The sequence below is a fragment of the Saccopteryx bilineata genome, chromosome 2 (genome assembly GCF_036850765.1).
Source record: "Saccopteryx bilineata isolate mSacBil1 chromosome 2, mSacBil1_pri_phased_curated, whole genome shotgun sequence".
NCBI lineage: Eukaryota > Metazoa > Chordata > Mammalia > Chiroptera > Emballonuridae > Saccopteryx > Saccopteryx bilineata.
In genome coordinates this window covers 177,597,973-177,605,375 of record NC_089491.1, presented here as the reverse complement: position 1 = coordinate 177,605,375, position 7,403 = coordinate 177,597,973, and the positions used below count along the sequence as shown (strand labels likewise).

The 7,403-nt window shown below is 40.4% G+C and overlaps 1 pseudogene; it reads left to right on the top strand.

The window, feature by feature from the left end:
- The first annotated feature begins 251 nt into the window (after positions 1 to 251).
- The window catches only part of LOC136322386 (lactosylceramide 1,3-N-acetyl-beta-D-glucosaminyltransferase-like), a 47,704-nt pseudogene continuing 40,552 nt past the window's right edge, over positions 252 to 7,403 (top strand).

Below are 7,403 nucleotides of genomic sequence, written 5' to 3'. Positions count from 1 at the left end.
ATTGAATGTTTGTCTACACTCAAGAAGAAACACAACTGGAAAATTGGAAACAAGGTGGTGTGTGGATAGATTTTTCTGAATGGGCACAGAGCATGAAGAAGTTTGTCTCATGTGGCTTCTCATCAAAGAACAATCTCAGTATAGGAAGGTCTGAATAATAAGATGGACAAGATACCCAGCTCTGCAGATGTTAATAGATTCTTTCCCTAGCCACTCCATCCTTGCCTAACAAATCCTTAAACAAAGTGGCCATGGTGTCAGCTTTGGAGCTTATACATGGACTCAGCAACATGGTTTTCCACTCACGAAGGCTGATCTGCCTGGCTACCCAACCTTCCAACAAGCAGAGACCAACTCTATACCCCAATTTGGCACCATTCCTCAGGAGAATGAGACAGCCACCTGGTGGTAGGTTGATTGCAAAGGACCATATGCATCTTGGAAGAGACACTTGCCCTCAATAATTTTGCCAAAACCACCATCTGTGGACTTACATAATGTAATTCCCATCAGGATATTCTCACAGCATTGTCCCTGATTAAGGAACTCATTTAATAACAATTGAAATGCTGCAATGGACTCATGCTAATGGAATTCACTGATCTTACCATGTTCCCCATCACCCTGAAGTGGCTGGTTTGACAGTATGCTGGAATAACCTTTTCAAGATTTAGTTTCCATGCCATCTGGGTAGCAAAACCTTGCAGGGTTAAGATAAATCCCTACAAGATGTGGTATATGCTCTAAATCATTGACCAATGTATGTGCTATTTCTTGTATTACCAAGATCCATGGGCCCAGGAAAACCATGTGAAAATGGTAGTGATTCCTTTCATTATTACCCATAGCGAGCCACTATTTGTTGAAGTTCAGTGTGGGGTAACACTCACTCTTGGAGTTCATGCATGTTGGCACTGATCTGCTGATGCCTCTTGTTGGCATAAGGCAGCCAGGGTCACAGCTGCTCTAGCTCCTATTGGATCACCTCCTTCAGTTTCTTTGAATCCTAAGTCAGGTGTGTGTGCAGCTCTATGGTGCCAGCTCCTTCTGTACATAATCTGTGATGTCGAGGTTGGAGGGAAGGATGAAGGGATTGGGGGGGGGGGGGGGAGAGAGAGAGAGATAGGGGCTCAGTTTATCTATGATCTCCCCTTTCCATGTCTATTTTTTTCCCAACTGCTAGTCCTGAAGCTCTACAGACTTCAGACCCACAACAGACAAGGAGGCAATAGCCTTCCACAGAATTTCTAAACAGCTTTCACAATTTAGTAAGGTGTGATCCCAATAGTAAATTCCATATAATGGTTCTGCTTGTCTGATAACATCTAAGTGACACAGCATCCCTCTAACATTTCAGGGATTTCCAGGAGAGGACTTGTTCTTCTTAATCATTTATTGGCCAAATTTTCTGCTTCTTAGAATTTTCAAATTTATTGTCATCTTGGCTCCTGTGTCTGTTCCCTTGTCTATGCCTTGAGTCAATCAAAATGTGGAACACCATCTTTATTCCTTCATTTACTTCATTCAGATAACACTCATGAAAACAGAGAATTTTATAAAAAGTTGATGGTAAAAACAGCAGTTTCATTGAATCAAAATACCCACAGCAGATTACTTAAAATTGAATGTTAGTTTCCCCTGTTTTGAAAAGTCTGGCTCCCAGCCTTGCCAACTGCCAGTGTTCTCTCCCTCCTTCTTCTTCCATCTGTTTGTCTCTCTAACTTGCAATTTCTTCCTTGCTCTTGGCAGCTCAAAATTCCTCTTATAAAACAATGTACAACAATCTGGCTCTCTCATTGTCTTTTCCTTGATCATGCTATTGTGTGCTTTCTCTTTCATAACCAAAGAGACCATCAGAGAAAAGACAAGTTTCTCCTGAAGAGGAAGTTTACTGCCAGTGAAAAAATATAGTCCCCTCCTTCCCATCTCCATATCTTAAACTATCTTCCACTAGATCTCAATGGAAAGGGACACCATATTTTTTGTCATTCTGTCACAAATTTACTCTAAATCAGCTTTATAAAACCAAAACCTTAAAAGAAAGATTGGCAAAAGGAGTGTATTAGGAGATGTAGTTCCTGCTAAGACACAGCTTTGAGAAAGTTTTAAATGACATGCAGTTTGTGATAGCTGTGGATTGCAACATTTTCCCTGGTGAATTGTTTAAGGTGACCTTGTGTATATATTTTAAGCTTTATTCTATAATAGAAACTTTCATTTAGAAAGTTGGTAGTTCACTTATTTAAGAGCAAAAAGGAAACTGTAAGCTCTCTCTTGGTATGTAAAATTGTGGGCAAATGTCAAAGGAGCATGTCATTCTCTCCTTTGCATGTTTGCCAATTTTTAAATACAATTTAAGAAAACAACATAATTATAGCAAGGTGAGTATTTAAATTCAGAGACTGAGGTGAAGATACAAAGGGAAATTGAGGAAGGCAGAATTATTTTTTAATTTATCAAGACATGAATTCACCTTATTTTGACAAAAGCATGACTAGTTGTAGCAATGTGAATCTTTCATTATATCAAGAATTTTTATATAGTCCCATAGATTTCCAAATTGAGGGACTGCTAATGTTCCACCGCCTCTTTGCTATTTTTTTGCTACTGGCCCAAAGCCTCATTACAAAGTTTTGAAATTTAACAAATTAATATAAAAAGTGAAAGGGAGAATGTATCAAATCAATATCTTTTACATCTTAAGCTTACACAATATTGTATGTCAAATGTAACTGAATAAAAAATAAGTGAAAGGGAAACTTCATTTTTCTTAAAAAAAAAAACTTTTCCATTGATGAGAGAGAAAGAGAAGCATCAACTCATTCCACTTAGTTGTTCCATTTAGTTGTGCACTCACTGGTTACTTCTTAGATGTGCCCTGATGGGGATTCAAACCCACAACCTCTGTGTGGAGATGATGCTCTCACTGAGATACTCAACCAGGCATGGGAAACTTCTTTTTAATTGGAGAGATTCTACTCACAGATTTTTATGCTCTCAGTATGTGGATGCTTTGTCTACGTCTTCTGCTATGGAGAAGACTAGGAAGAGAAGTTTTGAGGGAAAGAAAGCCTATGAAAAATGCCTTCAGAAGCCACTGTGTGAGAAAGCAGACTGAAGATCTTGCAGGTTCAGTACTCACAGTGCTTTTGACATCCAAGTGACTTGATGTCTTGTAGTGATATGACCAGAGCCACAGAATTCAGAGTGTGATCAAACCGCTATCAGATTTCACCTTAGGAGTTTGTTCTTTAGAAACTGCTCTAAAATGGTAGTTTCCTAACCATTTTTGGCTTGTGATGGTCTCTAAATTCAAATGATGTTATAGACCCTTTCCAGAGAAAAATGCACATATGCATATATATACCAATATTTTCAAATAATATTAGAAGATTTGTAGTCTCCATGAAAGCTATCCAAGGAGTGTAGGCTATCATAGGCTCTTGGAGCTCCTATGATAGATAGGACATGAAATTGGCTGGGTCCTTGGCCCCTCAGAGACCTTAGGCTAACCAATAAATAAGGGACTCTCAGTCTTCCTCTAGCCTTGCTAGTCATGGTAGCAAACCTGGGTTGCATAAAAAATTTAAGCTATAGGTAAGGCTTCTGGAGGACCAAGAAAACCTAGGGAGAAGTTGCTATAATGATGGCCCAGGTGTTGAGAAAGAAAGGCTAGTCCTTGGATAGGGAGGTATGAATGCTCCCTAATTGAGCTTAGTGACCCCAGTGCTATTCCCATTCAGGTGAGGATGTATATGTCCCCAGAAATAAATTGGCAGGAAAAGGATATTTAATTTTTAATCCTTTATCTTACTTCAGTAGAATTGGACCAGGTTAGTGTTGGAGTTTCTGAGAGAGCCATTATTTATAAACCTTTCCTTTTCAAAATATGAACCAACTGAGAAGTAAACACAAGAGTCAGATAGGAATTAACAAACACTTTAAAAATTAAATTAATAAACAATTTAAAGTTTAAAATTCAGCTAGTAAGTTGTCTTGACCCATACATCAAAATGGACTATTAAAAACTTTGTCCCCCTTCCCTTCCCCACACACTTCCCCCACAGCCATCTCCGGGTCATGGGACCCACTTGAGAGCATCAGAACAGACTTACCTGAGTTAGAAGCCCAGCTTTGCTACATACTAGTTTATTTTCTATGTAATCCTTGGCAAATTACCATATTTTCCCATGTATAAGACTCACCCTTTTTTGAAAATTTGGGTGTCTAAAAACTGGATGTGTCTTATATAGTGATTGTGGCATTTCAAATGCCATAAATGGAACTGAGGATGAGGCAATATATGAAGACAGCGATTCATCATCAGACACAGATGAGGACAAGCTAATAGATATAAATTTTATGTTTAATAAAACTTGAGTTCAATAACTTTATGTAATACACTTTTTTCAAATTTCGGGCCCCAAAATTAGGGTGTCTCTTATACAGGGAGAAATATGGTACTTTTTCTCTTTATGCCTCAGGTTTTCTATATATAAAGTGAAGAGAATTGTATCTGAATTATAGAGTTATCATGAAAATTAAAATGTTTAGAATAGAGCCTGACACAAAGTAAGCTATGATTATGATGATGGTTGTTATTATTGGATAGACAGAACAGACACTTACTGAGCCACTGTGTAGGGGACTGTGGCTGGTTTTAAGCCCAGAGAGACAGGTCACAGGTGAGCAGTAACATGAACACATTAACTTTATCTAATGAGGGAACTTGAGCCAATGCATGTTAGACTCTTGCTTCATCATCAGTGAGATTACTCTCTGAGAGAGAAAGAGGAGCCTGTGAGTGTGGGAAGTTCCTGCTCTGTGCATTGAGAGTGTTTCCTCTACATTGAGCAGCAACAGGGTGTTTCCTCTGGGAAGCTCATTCACTGACACAGAGGCTATGAGCATTGAACTCCAACAGGAGTGATTTTACAGCCCACAGAATCCCTTGGTATAAGCAGATGATCCTTTAGCTGCCTCATGCAAGAGCTTGTGTCTAGACAGAGCACAGTTAGGACCTGAGCACCACGGAGGAGAAGAGTATGATCAGGGGAGGACAGGGAGAGCACCTGCTGGTGGCAGAGGTTCATATAGAGAACCTAGTAAGTCAGGCAGAGGTATCTGGACCTGAAGGGCAAGAATATAGACCCTTGACATTCATAATAATGTGTCTAAAATATTTCCAAGTTATCTCATTTATATGGGTCACAATTGTACATAATCCTTCATCCTCAATTTCTGTTTCATGTCCTAAAATCATCATCTCCTTCTGTGCCTTCCCTGACTGTAAGGACTGGCCTTCCTTTGGAAACAAATTCTGTTGTTAAAAATCCTACTTCTCAGGTATGAACAAATGGCATTGAGAGTGGATCCTAGATGGTCAGTTGGCTTTATTCATTAGCTAAATAAGTCAGTCATGCACAGTTGCTTTTTTTTTATAGAGACAGAGAGAGAGGGGGGGACAGATAGGAACAAACAGGAATGGAGAGAGATGAGAAGCACCAATCATTAGTATTTTGTTGCGACACCTTAGTTGTTCATTGATTGCTTTCTCATATGTGCCTTGACTGGGGGGCCTTCAGCAGACTGTGTAACCCCTTGCTTGAGCCAGCGACCTTGGGTCCAAGCTGGTGAGCTTTGCTCAAACCAGATGAACCTATGCTCAAGCTGATGTCCTTGGGGTCTCGAACCTGGGTCCTCCGCATCCCAGTCCAACACTCTATCCACTGTGCCACCGCCTGGTCAGGCCTCCACAGTCGCTTTATAGTGTGTATAATTCAGATTCGTGTCTAAGGAATATTACAAACCACCGCACGTTCGTGAGTCTTTGCAGACACTTGAAAATAGTTTACACTGAGAACACTAATCTAAATTTATTTTTAGCTCATTCAGAGATGGGAACCCCACTGCCAGGTGTTGAGTGTGTCTACAGCTCATGTGCAGCACTTCAAAACGAGTTCTACACGTTTTTCCCCCACACATGCTGCTCTTCCTGTGATCCCTGCCTCCGATGCCTGAAACAAAATCAGAGTAGTCATCTTGGACTTCTCTTTTCTATGATGCTTTTGTTAACTCTTGATGCTAATCCAGCTACTGCCCCGTGCTTCTACTTCCCTTTAAAGCAAAACTTTTCCAGAAGGTTTTGTCTCTACCACCTCCACTTGCTCACCTCCTTTTCTCTCCTGAGGAGACTGCAGTCAGGCTGTGAAAACATCCCTCTGGTCAAAGTCACTGATTCTCACTCCTCAGCACCCTTGTCACATTTCTCTTCTCCTGAGAAGCCTGGCTTTGGGACACACTTCCCTTTTCTAACACTCTCCTTCGTCACTGGCTATTTCCTCTTAGGCTCCTTTCTCACTCTTTCTCATTTCCCTTCTTTCTTTTCTTCATTTCTTGAATCTCTAGATTTTGGAATTTTGAGCCTCTTTTATCTACCCTTTACTCCCATTATAACTGATTTTATATCTTTTAAAATAACATTTACATTCTGATGACTTTAAATGTTTTATCTCCAGTTCTAACTTTTCCTGCATTCCACATTTGTTTTCTCAGCTGCCCACTTGACAACTGCACTTGGATATTGAATAGTCATCATAGACTTAAGACAGCCAAAGGAAAACTTGATTTCTCCCCAAATATGCTCCTTCTCCAGTGTTTCCTAGCTCAGTAAATTATACCACCATTTCCTATTCAGGAAAAATTCTTTCACATTTGTCATTGCTTTTGTTATAATGTCACATCCAATTCATGAGCAAATCCTTTCAGTATTGCATTTAAAGTACATTCTGAATGCAAGCACTTCTCACCATTTCTTCTGCTTCCAACCTGGTCCAAACCAGCACCACCTCCCTTCTAGACCACACCCACTATGGCCTATTCTTCACTCCCCACCCCTACAGTCTATTTTATACACTGCAGCCAGATAATCCCTTAAAACTGTGAATTTGCCGGACCAGGCAGTGGCGCAGTGGATAGAGCATTGGACTGGGACATGGAAGATCCACATTCTAAACTCAAAGTCACAGGCTTGAGCACAGGCTCAACAGTTTGAGCAAGGGGTCCCTGGCTTGAGAGTGAGATCATAGACATGACACTATGGTCACTGGCTTGAGCCCAAGGTTGCTGGTTTGAGCAAAGGGTCAACTCGCTCTACTGTAAGCACCCCCCCCAGGCAAGGCACATATGAGAAAGCAATCAGTGAACAACTAAGGTGCAGAATGAAGAATTGATGCTTCTCATCTCTCTCCCTTCCTGTCTGTCCCTATCTGTCCCTCTCTCTGACTCCCTCTCTGTCTCTGTCAAAAAATATAGAAGAAAAAAACTGTGAATTTGATCTTCCCATTCCCATGTTTTGCTTACCTCCCACACTCAATATATGCCACCAACTAGATCAGCGCATG